Here is a 19,163-nt window from a genome sequence, read left to right on the forward strand (position 1 = left end):
AGGCAATCAACACTGGCTCTAAATTGTGGACCCTCCTGCCAATCGTGTTTCGAAAGGGATCCATTGTTGTAGAACATTTTAGGACCCTAGTGTAATTTTCCCAATTCATGCCCTTATACAGGTATAAATCACCATGTCCATATATATGCATAGAAATCATAACCATATTTAGACATAGCTCATGCCGTCCAAATAAGGGGTGGCTACTTCCACTAGTTCCGAAAATCCACAAAGATTTCTTGAAAAACTCAGCTTCAGCAGCTATGGACTTCCCCTTACTTGAATATTGATTTATCCAAGAACTCATGGAGTTTTCAACGAACTGAGACTCTTTGATGACGTTATTATGTCCACCTTTACATCAATCTCGGCACCTTCAAGGTATAAATACGCCCACACTTGCCTCAGCAAACACACAGTGGTTTGGAGCAGTTCGACTATCTACTTGCCCGACACATCCTGCTGCAGCAAGTGCCGAAGGAAGCCGACTCTCCAGTAGACGCACTGAGAGAGACGCTGTCTTTTCTCTGGCCGAGAAATCCAGCTCCAGTGTTTCCACGCTACCCTTGCGGGTTGTTGGGAAATGGAGACCCAAGACTGACCTCCTTCATTCTAAACCAAGGTACGGAGCTGAGTAGACCCTAAGATAAATCTTGGATAGAATATTGGCAAAAAGAATACTACATTTATGGTACACCTCACTTACTTCTTCCCTCGTACTAGACTTAGGTTAGGTACATCGGGGTAGGCGTATTTTAGAAGCACCAGTTGAGTACTTTTTAGCCTTTGTTATTGATGTATGTATTTATGTATGGTCTAGAAACCAAACCATGTTTTACAGTATTATTTTATAATACTCTTCTTGCTGTATGCATTATACTTTACAGTCAGTATTACGATTGTAGCAGTACATTTCTTTTGCATGAGAAAGAAGACTGTTCAATAAATACTTTTTATTGAAAACACCCTTCTCTCTATTTCTCTGCACCTCTGGTGAAACGAAGCATGCACGAATGACTGAGTAAAATATCTATCTATTGTTTCCACAACTCTGAAGATCAGTTTTGTCTTGAGGAAACAAAGTTGTCATGTTTATGCGGTTGTCAGAAACTAAATCCCTTCTTGTGAACTCGAAAAAGTTTCTAGTGACCTCTGAGCTAGCTGGCACTCACAATTAAGTCTAATATATTCAATAGTGACCTACTAGACCTAAGTCCTATGTCATATCTATAGGATATATTATTTCAATGCGCAGAGCCTATCGGGAATATAGGAACTACACTGCATTGTGCCCAACGTTTGGTAAGGCACTAATTTAATGCTAGATACTAGAGTAACTCAGTCATGCTTTTCACAGCGACCCCTTTATCCCGTAAAATACTCCAATCGACGTCCGGAGTTGGTTAAAGGATAAAATATCCGCCATAACTGAGTAGGACGAAAAATCCTACAAATTAGTTTTTTGTTTGTTCAACATTGAAGGATACAGTATTCCAAAATATTGTGCACTTTATCTTTGTTTCTTTAAAACTTGCTCTGCAATCTTTCAGTCAACAAAATGGCCGACGGTGATAATCCCGGGACAGGTGTAACTGAAGAAAATGCAAACCAACAAGGTCTTGACGTGACAGGTTTCCAACAAAATTATGCGGATACTAGAATCATCCCGGAAAATGTAAGGAAAACAATATCTATAAAGCTCATAGAAAATGACTTATCACCGAGAGGTGGTAGGGTTATATTTGTCATAGAGGCACATGAATATCGGCAGACAGAGGTATTCTATTCATGGATTATCTTTCCACAAGCAAATACAACAACACATGTGTTCCATTTATATAAGATAGAGGAACAACCAGCGGAATACATTCCTTTCGAGGACATTGAAATTCCACTAACTTACCAAGAGCATCAGCTCTGGTTTAAAGGCGCCCTACAAAATCAAAATCAGATTACCAGGTTGGCTCCACTAGGTAGACCAGGAGCAACATGGTCGGTACTAGCCAGCTATACACCACATCCTGACATTGAAAGAATGACAGATGTAGAACTGTTAGCTCAGCTAAAACAATTAATTAAAATATAAAGACAATTGGTCTAATATGTCATGCACACTCTAACAGTCCAACCTGCTATAAGAATTCCACAGAAAACCCTTCATCAAGGGAACACAAACAAAATGACACCACAGACCATACAGTCAGTCATTGGTAAATTACCTACAAAGAGGGAACAAATTCCATTCTGGTTAGCTCAAAAAATTACTCAGACCGAGGCAGTATTTCCGGATAGTACACCTCATGAGAAACACAGGATTCTAACAATCTATTTACTAATGGGGATTGTATCACACTTGGAGGACTGTGACACTTGGGGAACAGTCTTTGCTGCAATCTACACAAAAACACATGGTATTCCGCCCATGGAGGTAATACCCGATGTCCTGAAACAGATTCAAAATGATTACGGGCCAGAACCTGCTTTAAATCTCGGAATGAAGTTACTGAAAGATTTCAAGCAGGTCTGCTGTATGAAGTTACTGAAAGATTTCAAGAAGGTCTCAGCTATAATATTAGCAAATATTAAAGGTGAAGCAGCATCCATGGTAATCCGCAAAAAACTAAAAGAACTTGATGTAACTGACCATATGAATTGGCCAGAATAATAGAAAAATCCTATGAAGAACTAGGAAGAGATAGTTTGGGAGGGAAACCAGTAAAGCCCGAACTAACAGAAAATCCTGATAACGTTTTTATTAAAAACACACTCACTACTCTTAAAAAGAAGTGGGAAAATACTAGGTAGACACATCCTAAAGAGAAGCATTCTCAATCAAGAGGAAGGTCTCCTCAAAAGGACCCTCTAAAAAGAGGTATAACCTCAGAAACGACAAGAATACACGTAACTCTCGTACCTTACAGACTTCCTCGCAGAAATCCGAAAGAAGAGGACGATCAGAACACAAGGAAGAACACGTGAAGTCCAAAGACGATCAACACGTTCCAAAAAATAAGAAAACTCAATTCACCAAGAAGAAGGTAGCTAGTGCCGAGGATTTTGAGGACACAACTCAAGAACGGGGAGTGGGCCCAGACAATGCTGGACAGCGCAGCAGAGGTTACCATAGCTCGTAAGATGCTGAAGGATCATCTTGAGACAGTGGACCTGAATGAATGCATTCAGGTTGAAACTGCAGATACCAGGGTTAGTGTACCACATAAGTTATATGAAGTAACACTCTGAATAGAGGGGGATATAACTAGGAAAATCAAAGCATCTTTTGGGAAAAACTATCCAAGGGTTATGACATTCCTCTGGCTGAAAAAGACTGGCCACCTGACTTTTTCAGGGAGTGCCCACATGGCGAAGAGATCATTATGCCAGGCTTCTCAAATCATACTCCTATTCATAAAAAATACACCTATGGCAGAAAATGGGCTGGGACCCAGACTCCAGCATTATATAAAAGTCATGTGGGATGGGAAGAGGATTCTCCTCACCATAAGATCCAGTTAAAAAATCAACCAACTACTCAGAAGCAGTATCCGGTTAAACAAGAATCTAAAAAACAGATCAGGGAGATCCTATATCAGCCTGAATACCAAGGAGGGATTGAAACATGCACCTCGTCCATGAACAATCCTTTGCTTCCTGTCTCCAAACCAGACGATACTTATCGTCTAGTTTTGGACTACAGACATTTAAATTCTTGTTGCAAAACCTTTCCGTACAAAATGCACAGAGTGCAGCACTGATGAATATCATCGTGCGCAAAAAATATGAAACCACATTAGATAATTCAAACGGTTTCTTCTGTCAAAACATTGCACCTGAAAGCAGGTACTTGACTGCTTTCTCAATTAGGGGGACACAACGTCACTTCTGTCGTCTCCCACAGAGATTCGAGAACAGTCCTGGGTTATTTTCAGCCAGAGTAACAGAATTACTGCAAACGTATGATGATGAGGCATTTTATCATATGTCAATGACATCTTTCTTACAGACGATGATTTGGACAGGCACTTGAACAGGGTGAACACCATAATACTTGGCTTCACCTCTGAAGGGTATAAAAGGGTTTAAAAAATCAAGAATTGCCCACCTCAACGTCCTCTTCTTGGGATACAAACTTACAAGTGAAGGCAAAAGCCTGGCAGCTAACTTAGAGAAATGTGCGCTGCTCCAACCTCCAAAAACGCTGAAAACCTTACAGTGAATTCTATGATTCCTGAATTTCAGAAGAAGTTACATTCTAAACTACGCAGAAAGGGTTAAACCTCTCTACGAACTAATCAAACCTGATTTCAAACCTACTAATTGGACTCAAAACACACAGAAATTTAGCGTTCAGTGCAAAAAGACTTGTTAGCAAAAAAACCATTTACAGACACGTGTAAATGAACAAAACCTTGTAATCCGAATCATCCCAGGTAGATGCGGATTCACATACCTAACCTTTTAATGAAGGTGAAAAGGTACCAATAGCTTACAAATCACATTTGTACACACAAGCTGAAATGAAATTCACTTCAACAGAAAAAATTCTGACGGCGGTTCAAACTGCAGTAGCAAAAGAGTGAGCCCCCACGCAGGGAAAACGCATAAAGGTTATTACTCCTGTACCTGCCTTAGAGGCAGTGACAAAGGCAAGCATTACAAATGCAAAAGCTTTACATCTAAGATGGATACAATGGGTTAATTATCTTGCAGTCATTGAATACGCTTTTGACCCCTACTTGAAGACTCAAGAATTTCTCCATTGCGAACAAGAATGTCCTCTGCCCATTGAGATTCTGCCTCTAGAACATTAGGGATGTATAATATATACAGATGGATCAAAACAACCCGCAATTGGGGTAAACAAGCTTATAGTGCTGCGTGCGCGATTGTTTAATGTCGCTGGTGCAATGGTAAATTCCGCCCTATGGTCACAAAAACTCAATCCCTAGGAGACTGTACAGCTCAGCGAGCTGAACTCCAAGCTTTCAAGATGGCTCTTGAAAATACAGATCACAAATTCCCAACACATAGTGTGCGATTCATATTACTGCATCCAGTCTTACAATGAACATTTACAGAACTGGGTTCAAAACAGTTTCAAAGACGCAAAAGGTGGCACAATCAAGCACAAAATGCTTTGGGAACAAGCAGTTCTTTTACAGAAAAAACTACAAAAGACTCATGTGATCTATACACTGAGTCATTAGTGTGATGGCGTTCACGTTGCAGGGAATTCATTGGCTGATGAAGGCGCGAAGGCAGCTGTGCAAATGGCTTCTGTAGCTGTAATCACTCGTTCAAAAACAAAAATAGACAGCGAAATAATGCAGGCTGTTGCTGCTTCTAACAACGGTAAAACATTACCAAAAGGCTTTCCACTCAAGTACTCAAAATTTTCCTTTTGCTCGAATCCCTGGAGTGGGGGATAGAGTAATTCCAAACATGGAACACAGGTTAGGACTAATCTTAGCAGCACATGATGGGCTGGCCTCTGCACACGCATGTGTTTCTGCCACAGTTTCTTTATTAAAACAGATATACTGGTGGCCGAGCATAAGGAAACAAACCAGAAACTATGTTTTGGAATGTGAAATCTGCCAAAAAATTAAAGTTTCAACAGTGAAATGCCAGGCGCAGACGCCCCTTCTCATTTCAGATAAACCATTAACATGCATTTATCTGGACCACTGCGGTCCCTTGCAGAGGGATGGGAGCTATAAATATATCATGGTCACAGTGGATTCATGCTCAAAATTCATTTGGATGTGGCCTCAGCGCTTGGCTGAAGCCCGAACTGTTATAAAAGATTTGCGAGCCTTTATCGGCACATACACAATCGGCACGCTACATTATCCCAATTCATGTCCATATATAGGCATAGAAATCATAACCATATTTCGACAAAGGTCATGCAGTCCAAATACGGCATGGCTACTTCCACTAGTTCCGAAAATCCACAACGATTTCTTGGAAAACTCAGATTCAGCAGCCAGGGACTTCCCCTTGCTTGAACATTGATGTATCCAAGAACTCATGGAGTTTTCAAAGAACTGAGACTCTTTGATGATGTTAATATGTCCACCTTTATGTCCATCTTGGCACCTTCAAGGTATAAATATGCCCACACTTGCTTTAGCAAACAGACGGTGGTTTGGAGCAGTTCGACTATCTACTTGCCCGACGCATCCCCTACAGCAAGTGCCGAAGGAAGCCGACCCTCCAGCAGACGCACTGAGAGAGACGCTGTCTTTTCTCTGGCTGAGAAATCCAGCTCCAGTGTTTTCAAGCTACCCTTGCATGTTGTTGGGAATTGGAGTCCCGAGACTGACCTCCTTCATTCTAAACCAAGGTACAGAGCTGATTAGACCCTAAGAGAAATCTTGGATAGATTGTTAGCAAAAAGAATACTAAATGTATGCTACACTTCACTTACTTCTTCCCTCGTTCTAGACTTATGTTAGGTACATCGGTGTAGGCGTATTTTAGAAGCACCAGTTGAGTACTTTTTAGCCTTTGTTATTTATGTATGTATTTATCTATGGTCTAGAAACCAAACCATGCTTTTACAGTATTATTTTATAATACTCTTCCTGCTGTACGCATTATACTTTACAGACAGTATTACGATTGTAGCAGTTCATTTCTTCTGCATGAGAAAGAAGACTGTTCAATAAATACTTTTTATTGAAAACACCCGTCTCTCTATTTTTCTGCACCTCTGATGAAACGAAGCATGCACGAATGACTGAGTAAAATATCTATCTATTGTTTCCACGACTCTGAATATCAGTTTTATCTTGAGGAAACAAAGTTGTCATGTTTATGCGGTTGTCAGAAACTAAATCCCTTCTTGTGAACTCGAGAAAGTGTCTAGTGACCTCTGAGCTAGCTGGCACTCACAATTAAGTCTAATATATTCGACAGTGACCTAGTAGACCTAAGTCCTACGTCACAGCTATAGGATATATTATTCCAATGCACAGAGCCTATTGGGAATATAGGAACTACACTACACCATGAGGTGTACACCATCCTGTAATCAACACTCCAACTGAATTGTGAACACTACTACCCATAGTGTTTGCGCACACAACAATGCCATCAAATTGTTTTTATTTAGATTTAATATTTTAAATCATTGAAAAGTATTGTTTAACTGAATGTATTTTATAATTTTGATAAAAATTTGATTATTTTTCTATCTTCTGTTTGAACTCATTTTGTTACAATAATTACTAATATTTACTGCTGAGTATATTTCAAATTGCGTGGGAATTATAATTTCCACTGTGTTTCTTACCCTATCCCAAGAACTGTATTAACGTGCAGGTGGTCCTTGTTACCTACATATAAATGCGCACACAACAGGGACAGCAGGTGAGCAGTGGGGCCTGAGTGCACAGCGGCTCAAATTGAGCACGGTGCTGCGGGAGGGTGGTCAGCATCAACCTGAGTGCGCAGGTGCAAACAAGTGATTTGTCCGTCCGTAATGTTGTGATCTCTAACCTCATTCAGTCACATCTCTGTCTCATTTTAAAGACATGCTGGACCGTACTGTAGGCCTGAGCCAGCGGGCAGCGCCGCCCTACAGACACGTGGCATTAGCTTTTCGGGCACTGCAATGAGCTCATTACTAAGTGTACATGCACACAGGCTTCCGCCATTGCATTACACATGCACATTATGCTTCTAGCATGCGCTCTGTTCCTTTGTATGTAAACGTTGGCATAACATTTATTATTTAACCTTATGTATTCTCGTGCACTCCAACTCCTCTTTGAACCACGATTACCACTAACTGTTGGTAGATCGTACTTCAAAAATGAAGGATGCACTCATTAAGCTTGAAATGAACCTTCATTAACCTCCAGATGTTTCCACCATTAAAATATTTCTCCCTTTTCAAACACTGAATTGATTGAGCCAAAATGGACAGAGCAGGTGCTCACCTCGTCATGATGCTCTCCCACCCTAGGTACCTCTGACTCGGGAGCTTGCACCAACACGTCGTTAGACACACCGATGGTGGCAGGTGAGCAGTGAAGCAATTGAGCAAAGTGTGGGGCAGGGTGCTGGGGTGCAGCACCCAGGGTGCACAGGTGCATGCAAGCGATGTTCCCATAGCTAATAATTTAATCTCTGGCCTCATTCATATGTTTCATTTTAAGTACTTGCAGGGCCGCACTCTTTCTCGCAGACCCCAGCGTCCTAGACAAACAGGTGATTGGATGTAAACACTGAGGGCTGGGTACAGTAGGCCGACACTCTGTCTCCTCCTCTCTCTGTACTTTTGAATCTCCCTCCACTTCTCACTTCCACCTACTCCCTCTCCCTCCCAGTCTCACTATCTTCCTTTCATTCGGACTACCTTTCTTTTCCCCCTCCACATGGCACACATACTTATGTTTCATTTTTGTCTTGCAGGTTTTGTGAGCTGCTTCCGGGGGAGTCCTACACAAGTATTTCATGTTATACTCTTGTTTGTTCTAATAAACTTGCGTTTCCATTTTTTGTGTTGTTTTAATACAGATTTTTTTTTCCAAAAACTAAATGTGTGTGTAGGTCTTCTTTTTCTGACAACACTTGTCTGTAGTTTATTGTGAAAATCGTCTGTTTATAGGAGGTTATGATGGAAAACATTTGTAATTTTGCGGTGCACCTACCAAATATAAACTAACAGACTATTACATAAATGAAGCCTGCGTAATTCTACAACTGCTAGGGTTCTATGTGTGTATCACTTTGTAACACCATGAGTACTGCCCATTTGATTACAGAACCGATAAGGTACTGCCTAGGACCACTGAGGCTTCAGGGACTATGAGGCCCACCCTGCATATTTAGGTAAAGTTCCAGAGGGTGGCGATCCCCGGACTTCAGTTAGCCTCGAAGCCCCCCTAACAATTAGTATACAAAACCTAGGAAGGTGGCGATCCCCTAGGCTGCAAAATGTCTCTGGGCCCTCCTGCGCCTAATTTACATGTTATATTAAGATCCCCAGTCCTACAGAGACCCCGCAATATAATATTAGGATTGGCCACAGAACAGTACCCACCAGGGGCCTCCTTTAATCTTTTTTTTTCATTTTTACCATCCGGATCCGCTCTATTAAAGCAATACAAGGTTTTCCTCCCCTCGCTTCAACTAGTCAAACAAGGATTTGCTATCACAGGGTGGAAGTCGTGCACCCACCCTCTATTAGCAAACATAAATGTCCCGCAGATGGACACCCCGGGACATTGTATGAGCTGCGCCTAGGAGGTCGCGCTCGCTAGGACCATGATGCATTGGTCAATATAAACGCATACTAACACTACTTACACACATTTAGTACAGCAACCAGAGTGTAGTGAAGAGGCAAAGGAAGCGCAAAATCTAAATATATAAATCCTACTAGAGGTCGGATGACATAGTTCAATGAGCCGACAACCCTGGGATGAGTAGAAACAGCTACACGTAGAAAATGGGTCTTCAGCACAATGGAAGCAACTTTGAAATATTGGTGAGTGCTGACTTCTTTTTACCTTCTCCCGCTCTTTTGCCAAATGTATGTAGTGAAAACGCAAACAGCAGTGGATACGATAAGTAGATTTATTGCAGGAAAACAAGACACCATGAACACCCACCAAAAGGAGCAGACAGCAAGGCATCCATCTTCTCCAGCAGTGTGTACAAACTCTCAAAGGTTCCCCTCATGACAGACCCTACATTCTTACATTACATACTTACATTCTATTAGAATTACATACTAACATTCTACTATGAATTACATTGGAATACTTCCCAGAGCACATGACTTTACAGCAATGAGCTCATGCTTTCATCCAAAAGTCTTGAGGCCGGTACGGGTGAGTTGTTCGTGTCCCACTCCCTGTATTGTATTAACCCAAACTAACACTACTTCCACAGGTATTCTACAGCGCACAGAGTGCATCACTTTACAGCAATGAGCTCACGATTTAGGCTCACGGTTTAATTACTTGTATTCAGAGCAGTAGGAGAAAGTAGTTCGCTACCCACTCCTTATATACTATAAATGCATAACAACACTACTTACACAGTTATACTACAGTGGCTAGTAGCCTACAGCGCCCAGAGCCCATCATTTTACATCAATTAGCGCGCTTTGATCCCCGAGACTTTACACCGGTAGGTGTGAGAAGTTCACTTACCGCTTCCGGTACAGTATAAACACAAGGTAGCAGTCATTAGTTTGCTTCCCACTCACTGTATGGTATAAACGACTACTAACAATACTTACACATGTATACTACAGTGCCCGGAGCCCACCCCTTTACAGCAATCACCTTGGGTTGATCCCCAAGTCTTCACACCGGTATGCGTGAGTACTTCGCTTCCGGTATAGTATAAACGCACGGTAGCGGTCAGTAGTTCGCTTCCCATTCCCTGTATGGTATAAACACCTACTAACACTACTTGCACATGTATGCTACAAAGACCAGAGCACATCACTTTACTGCATCGAGCTCATGGTTTAGGATCTTGGTTTCATACCTGTGTAACAGCATATCATCTCAGCACCATGTCACTCTGAGCAACACCGTACTTTCAGAGCAGTAAGACTGACTACTTCGCTTCCCACTCGACCACAGAGGTTACGGTGCTCCTACCCTCCTTTCCTATTTTATTTGCCATTTTTCCCCTTACTCGCTTCAAAGGAATTACAAAACGGCGGCCAACACTTCCTAGTTGCAACCGCTCACAGCACTCACAACCAATATGCAGCAAGCTTGTGCTCGTAACGCCTCAGCCAATCAGATGGCAGAATTCCCAAATATCGATATCTGTAAATTTCAATATTTCTCCACAACTACTGAACGGATTTACACCAAATAAACAAAAGCGTGTTTTCTAGACCAATACCCTTCTCCCTGTCAAATTTGGGGTAATTCCATTCACCCTCTCAACCTGTAGCCCTGTCTAAAGTTTCCTATGGAAATTACCATGGAGAAAACACGTTTTGGAACCCCCTTTTATCTCTGCCCCCCCTTGACCAATCACCCCCAAACCTCTAACATAGGGGCTGATATGAACAAAGGATTTGTTTTGAATATTTCATGAAGATTCGTCAAACAACGCCAAAGTTATAAGCAAAACAAAATATGTTTTTCCTATGGAAACTTGGTCCTAATTATAACTACCTACTGGCGAGAACCAGTAGTTAATATATATATATATTCGAGAAGTGTGGCTCAATGGCAAGAGCGGCAGGCCCTGATGCAGAAGTCTGGCCCAGGCCCAGGGTTCAATTTCCACCTCGGCGGGTCTTGGGCTCAATTTCCTCGGACCTGTTAATTCTCGCCTCGGTGCCTATTCTAATCATGGGTCCCACTCTGTAACTCTGGGCAATAGCTTGCTTAATCTCCACAACGGCCCAACAACGCTAGGATGGCTGGCTTCACCTTGGGGGTGCCCAGGAGTGGGCACTTCACAGGGAAAGGCCAGGAAGGGTTCCTCAACCGCATTCGTACAAGCGCCGAGATGCCTCCGGGCAGTCGTGCGCTATACAAGTACCTCTACATTTACATCTACATTTACATTTACATATATATATATATATATATATGCAACAGATCCAAATCGCTGGCTTGCGCTGTATCGAGCGCCACTCGCCGCAACATGAACCACCCCTACCAGACATCCTCATGTCAAAGAACCGGGGGTGCCTGTGAAACATGTACATCAAACAAAAAGGGAAAGTGCATGCAGACCACCACACATGTGATGCCATGGGACCACAGACCTCAACGGCCTGTCCTGGGACCCTGCACTACAATGCAACTGGTATGTCCACCTGGCTGACATGGATGCTAACGCTCACTCTGCTAATGGCACCAACATGCAATAGCAACACAACATACACACCTCGGATGTCACTACTGTGTCTGAGCAGCAATACATGCATGCACTCACAAGTCACGAACACATTCAGTCTGCTTACCGCTAGTTTGCTGCTGCTCCCCTCTCAACCAGGCTTACAGGTCAGGATGCGTCACAGCTATGATACCGAGCATTAGAGGGGTCATGGTACGTCGTGCAAGCCGGGATGATCTTGGAATCAGCCCCAGTGTCATCTCCAACCAAATTCTTGCTTAGCCTGGAGATGTCGTCCCAGCGCTTTTGGCAGTGTGTGTGTCACCTCTTGCACACCCCCACTGCCTGTACATCACGTGCTATGGTCCTCCACACGGCCTTGCGAAGGTGCAGCTTGACCTACCATGATGAGAGATAAGAAGGGCAAGTCAGTGGACAGTTGGCCATTTACACAGATAGGAGCAACACATATCTTTCAGCAGCCATGCACAGTACAACACATGTGAAGGTCCAACAGCACACCGCCAAGATTGCAGAAGCCAGGAGTCATTGACCACCTCATGCACACCAACATGTCCCCCACTGCACTTACCAACTGTCCGGGGGCACCGTAGAGCCGTTCATAGTGGCTGAGCACACCGGCCACAAGGACCTCCAGCTCCGCTGCGGTGAACTCTCTGCATGGCAAGGTCCAGGACTGTGGCACAACAGCAGCAGTGGAGTGCTCAGCAGCAGCAGGTAGAGGTGATGGGTGCAGGCAGCAGTTGATGGAGTGCTCAGCAGCAGCAGGTAGAGGTGATGGGTACAGGCAGCAGTTGGTGGAGTGCTCAGCAGCAGCAGGAAGAGGTGATGGGTGCAGGCAGCAGTTGGTGGAGTGCTCAGCAGCAGCAGGTAGAGGTGATGGGTGCAGGCAGCAGTGGATGGCAGCAGTGGATGTGTGCTGCTGAAATTCACACATTTATAGGGCCCTGAGCTGATATCAGTGGGCCACGTCTGCAGCAATTGGTTTTCCCGGGCTGCCTCATTCAAAATGAGCCAATGACTGGCCCTGCTGTGGCGGTGCACGGCTTCCCGCCCCGCGTTACCTGTTTCCATTGGCTACATGTGCAAGAACCATCACGGTCACACCCCACCAACCGCATGTGCGGGCTACCGCGATGGTGCATCTTTTGAAACTCCTCACCCACTGCCTGCACCCGGCGGTGGGTGACCAGCCATGGCCATCCATACCAGAGTAACATCACTACACAGGGCAGTCACCCACCGCCCGCACCCGGCGGAGGGTGACCGGCCATGGCCATCCATGCCAGGGTAACATCAATACACAGGGCGGTCACCCACCTCCCGCACCCGGCGGTCTGCGGTGGGTGCTGCTATGTGACTGAAAGGGGGGATACCAACTGCCATTTCCACTTGCACATTCAAATGTATGTGTTAGCCTGCCCTGCCCCCCGCGGAATGCGTGCTCCGCCATTGCGATGCCAGTGAGAGATGATTTTCAAAAGATGCACCATCGTGGTAGTGCGCACATGCAGTTGGCGGTGTGTGACCTTGATGGTCCTTCACCATGCATCAAATGTTACGCACAATTACAGTATCAAGGATCATCTTCTGTGTTGGCGGAAGGCGTACCCAGATGCCGTGTGTACACACACGGCATGTCTCCACACACATGTAATGTTTATAGCTGTACATGTGTGTTAGGCCATGTCCGGAATGCGTCAAGAATCATGTCATGTCAATGGACCATGTCCACGTGACTCATTTATGTCCATTAGTTGCATGTGTGGTCATACTATTGACCTTGCTAGTGGTTAACCAAGGCCAGTGATGTGAGCCCAAGTTGCGTCAGATGTGCATGGTTATGTGGTGGCGTCTTGGTTTTGAGCTCACACGTTTCTAATTGTACACGTCTACACAGTACATCAAGCCTGTGTACCCACATTTTGAAGTTGTCGTGAGTGTGTGGTTTGTGTGTGCAAGTAGCAATGATGGGGGTATACATGCATTCTGTGTATGCGTCTGTATGTCGCCTGTTGTATGCCCATGCCTGTCATGTGAGGATGCACAGCATTGTAGATGGGGTCATGGGTGCATGAAGAAAAGGAGGGTGTGTTCCATGTTCGTGTTGTGTGTGCACATCCATGTGTGTCTGTGGGGACGCTTGTCCACACATGGGCCCTCAGTCATGTGATGTTGGCTGTTCTTTCAACATGTGTGCACGTACCATTGGACATGTTTGCACACAGGATGTTGTTCTTGGGTGAACATTGTGTGTGTAGTTATCTGTAGTGCCTTATATTTCGGTCACATCACACATACAATCCATGTCTGCAACATGTATTATTTGTATTGTGTTAGTCAAGATGTGATAGTGTGGCACAGCTGTGCGGTGTTGGTCAATTGACATCTGCTCCCTTCTATTCCCACACAGGAGGGCTCCAAATGTGCATCGACCATAGACTGTGCTGGAGGACATGGTTGAAGAGGAGGTAATACGCAAATTCCGTCTTGACCGACGGACATTGCAGGACCTTGTAGCCCAATTGGCACCTCATCTGCAGCCACGCAGGCCATATTCAGGGGCAATTACACCCACAGCAAAGGTGATGGCGGAACTTCACTTCTTCGCGACAGGCACTTTCCAGTACACAGTTGGTCATGCCGGGGGATGTCCCAATCCATGTTCAGCATGGTACTGCAGGATGTGCTGCAAGCCATGATGCATTACAAGGATGATTACATCTATTTCCCACGTCCGGCAGAGCTGGCTGCAGTGAAAGGTGACTTCTATGCCCTGGCCCAGATTCCACACATAGTGGGTGCCATTGATGGCACCCATATTGGTCTGATTCCACCCAAGGCATGTGAACCTATCTATCGCAATCGGAAGCACTACCATTCTATCAATGTGCAAGTGGTGTGCCTGGCTGACAACATCATCTCCCATGTGTGTGCCAGCTTTCCCGGGTCCGCACATGACTCCCACATCCTGCGGAGCAGCATTGTCCCACAACTGATGGCTAATCTGCATCAAGAACGTGCATGGCTTGTAGGTGAGTGTGCTGTGATGACTACTGTGTTGTACGTGTGCCATGCTGTTCCCACCAATACTGGTAACGATGTATGTGTCTGTCATCCCCCCACCTAGGCGACTCTGCATACCCAAACCGCCCGTGGCTGCTAAGCCCGCTACGGAATCCTACTACCCCAGGTGAAATGCGATATAATGAGGCCCATGGGAAGACACGTCGGGTGGTGGAACGTACATTTGGACTGCTGAAGTCTAGGTTTCGCTGCCTGGATAAAACCGGAGGGGCCCTGCCATACTCCCCCGGCAAAGTATGCAAAATAGTGATTGCCTGCTGCATGCTCCACAACCTGGCCTTACGCGAGAACATTGAACTGATCATGGACCCTGCAGACCTACAGGTTGCTCTACCTCCCATCCTACCCATGTCCATTGATGAGGATAGTGGAGAGGAAGAAGGTGTGGACCAGAGGCGTCAGCTCATTGCTCGCTACTTTCCTTGAATGTGAGTAACTACCTCTTGTGCTGCTGTTCAATGCGTGATGTATGTTTGCTGGTGATGTGTGGATGTGGTGTGTGAATGCTGCCTGTTCTGGTATGTTCTGTTCGATAATGGGTGTGTGAGATGGTGGACGTGCAATGCTCCCTGATGTGTGTCCTGTGATCCACTTAATTAGTGATGAGTGTGGTTTGTGAGATGTTGCAGTACGGTGTGGTGTGATGGGTGTGATTCGGTTTCCTGACCTGTGCTTGTTGTTCTCTCATTATCCCTAGGTCACTCCCACAGAGCCATGATTCTTAAGAACATTGATCCCTGCACATGGTACTGACAACTACTAAGACAAACCTGTGTTTAAAATATGGAGGTCACACATCCTTGAGTGTTTCCCTGGTGTTTATTTACAGGGTGTGGATTACTGTTTGTGCATATTTACAAATAGGTGTTGGGGGGAAGTGTGAGTTAAAGGTCATGTCAGATGACAACACCGTGGGGACACCACATTGTAGGATGTACACCTAGTCCAACAGACGTGTGCCAATGCTTGGCATTGTGGGGCAAGATAGTTTGCAGAGTGAATGCCAGGCTCAAGGAAGGGTGAAGTCAGTGGCGGCCCCATTTCGAGCGGGTGGATGGTGCATTGCCACTGCTCTCTGCTGGATCCAGCCTCGGACGGCCTCTCCGTCTTGGAGCCAGAGCGGAGCCAGCTGTGGGGGCAGGTTGTTCAGGGACCACCTCCCTGTCAGTGGCCTCAGGTGATGGTGGCGGTGGTGTTAATGCCCTGTCCCGCTGGCCACTTGGGGGAGGGGGAGGTGGTGTGGCGTTGGATAACCACTCCCTCCAAAGAGCTGTTTGCTGCCCCATGAGGTCAACAATTTGTCTCATGCGGGTGTCCATGGACTGCAACAGCTGGCAGGTCTGTAGCGAGTCTTGGTGTGCCCGATCCGCCTGTGCCTGCGACCGCTCGTGGCTTCCACTCTGACAATGGCATCCAGGGTCTCAGTCCCAGGATAGGCTGGGTCTTGTTCCCGACCTCGCCTTGCACCTGCACTCCTGTTTGTGAGCTGTGTCCTCACCTGTGTCCTCCCCCGTCCACTCTCCCTGCTAGCCTGAGATGTTGATGGCCCATCATCGGACGATGGGTCAGGCAGGGTGGCACTGGCAGGAGTGGTGGTGGTAGTGGTGGTGGTGGTATTGGTGGTGGTAGCTGTACAGCTCACAATGGCAGGAGTTGGTGTTGTTACACTGGCCAAGGTGGTGGAGGAAGGGATGTCCTGGGAGCCTGGTGGCCCTGGGAGTGTGCTTGGGCCAGCATCGTCCTCTACACCCGAGGTGTCCATGGAATCTTCACCGGAGAGTCCTGGCTGTGAGGGGGGCGACTGGTGCTGGCGGTTCCTGGTTTCGCCTGTCAAGTTGCGATCACCTGAGGGACAAGAATTTTAGAATCAATGCTGTGGACATGACAGGTTTGTTGTTGTTACATTACACATTTCTAGCGAATCAGGACATGGTTGTTGGTGTCATCATGTTGGTGTGGTAGACAGTACTGGGCATTATGGTGGTGTGGAGGTGGGGAGACAATAATTGTATATGTGTGGTCCGGTCTTGCTATTGGATGGTGCCCCTGTGAAGATGGCTAGCTACCTGTAGGTTTGAAGGAGGAGATGCACTGGTCAGCAAATGGTGGGTGGACTCGATCTTGCTCTGGGATGGGACATGGGGGCCAGTTGGGAGTTGTAGTGCTGGACCCACCCCCACCCTCCCTGTGGACATGTGGGCCTATTGGGAGTTATAGTGCTGGACCCATCCCCACCCACCACACCCTCCCTGTGGACATGTGGGCCTGTTGGGAGTTGTAGTACTGGACCCACCCCCACCCTCCCTGTGGACATGTGGGCCTGTTGGGAGTTGTAGTGCTGGACCTACCCCCACCCACCCCCACCCTCCCTGTAGATATGTGGGCCTGTTGGGAGTTGTAGTGCTGGACTCCCACACACCCAACCCCACCCTCCCTGTAGACATGTGGGCCTGTTGGGAGTTGTAGTGCTGGACCCACCCCCACCCTCCCTGTGGACATGTGGGCATGTTGGGAGTTGTAGTGCTGTACTCTCACCCACCCACCCCCACCCTCCCTGTAGACATGTGGGCCTGTTGGGAGTTGTAGTGCTGGACCCACCCCCACCCTCCCTATGGACATGTGGGCCTGTTGGGAGTTGTAGTGCTGGACCCACCCCCACCCTCCCTGTGGACATGTGGGCCTGTTGGGAGTTGTAGTGCTGTACCCACCCCCTCCCTCCCTGTAGACATGTGGGCCTGTTGGGAGTTGTGGTGTTGGCTGCTTTGACAAAATGCAAGCCTGTGAACGTAGGAGGCAACATTTGTGGTTGGTCATGGTGGGTGCATTTGAGCCCAGGACTTCACATTTGGGTAACTGTTTGGCCCACATGCATGGATTGGTGCCTGGGAGATGTGTCTTGGCAGTTGTGCAAGGCAGACCATGACAGTGTGCTAGTGGTCATTGGTTTGTACTTACCAGCCTCAAGTCCCTCTTTGATTCCTTCCAGGCTCTCAGGGTGCAGTATGCCCAGCACCTTCTCCTCCCATTCGGCAAATGGTATAGGCTCCTGGGGAGTGCCACTGCCAGTGTGTTGTGCCCGCAGGTCGTTTTTGGCCCTGATGCCTTTCATTCTTGCCTTGAGGTCGTGCCACAGCCTCTGGATCTCGTGTTTGGTGCATGGCACGCTCCCTGAAGCATTCACTCTGGTCACAATCCTGTCCCACATAGTGGTTTTAGTTGCCAAGGTGGTCTGCTGGAGTAGGGTACCGAACAGATGTGGTTCGACACGAATGATTTCATCCACCATGACCTACAACTCACTCTCTGTGAACTTGGGGTTTTTCTTGGGTGCCATGGTGTGTGATGTGCAAGGAGTTGGTGGGGTGGGGTGGGGTGTGCATGTGTGTGGTATGTAGGGATGGTGTTGTGGGGGTTTGTGTGGTGGGTGTGTTGGTGTGCAGGTTGTATGTGTGTGTCTGAAGTTTGTGCTATTTTGCCTCTTTGTTCCAGCTGTACTGTGATGCAAAGGATTGTGGTAATGGGAGGGATTCATTTTATACTATTTGTGGTGGTTGTGCCCCAATGGTTGTTGCCAGTCAGGTGTTCTGTGGGTGTGGTGACTTGGGTGCTCTTGTTTGTGCTGGGGGGGTGTCATTGGGGTGTGTAGTTGTTGGGGTGGGTGTTTCAGGTGGGTGTGTGTCCTGTTTTTGGTGTTTTCTATTTACTTCCGTCCGCCATTTTTGAATCGGTTTGACGGCAGGGGTGATGTTCGTTTGGTCCTTCAGCTGTCATGCTCCGTTTGTCGATGCTTTTTTTCCACGGCGGTCGATGAAGGTGGTAAGTTCCGTTGGAATGGCGGGGTTATCCTAATCGTGCGGCCAGACCCTCCGCAGGTCTGGTGGCGGTTGGGCCTGTATCCGCGGTCAATGCGTCCGCGGCGGAGGGTGTTTCTGTGGTACCGTCCGCTTACGGCGGTCTTTGGTGTGATCCGTCCGCCGCGGTCGGTGTGTGATGACAGATATATCCTAATCGCAACCGCTAATTATCCGCGGTGCGGTCGGGAGTATTTTTGCCGCCACCATTGCGGGCGGAACCCGTTTCCGTCCGCCATCCTAATAGGCCCCTTAGTTAGACACTACATGCATAGTGCAGAAGAGTTTGAAGCAGACCATGTCCTAAAGTCTGACTCACTGCATGAGTACATGGATACTGACTGAATGATTAGAGTAGCATAAGAAGAG

Source organism: Lissotriton helveticus, chromosome 4_1 (genome assembly GCF_964261635.1).
Source record: "Lissotriton helveticus chromosome 4_1, aLisHel1.1, whole genome shotgun sequence".
Lineage (NCBI taxonomy): Eukaryota > Metazoa > Chordata > Amphibia > Caudata > Salamandridae > Lissotriton > Lissotriton helveticus.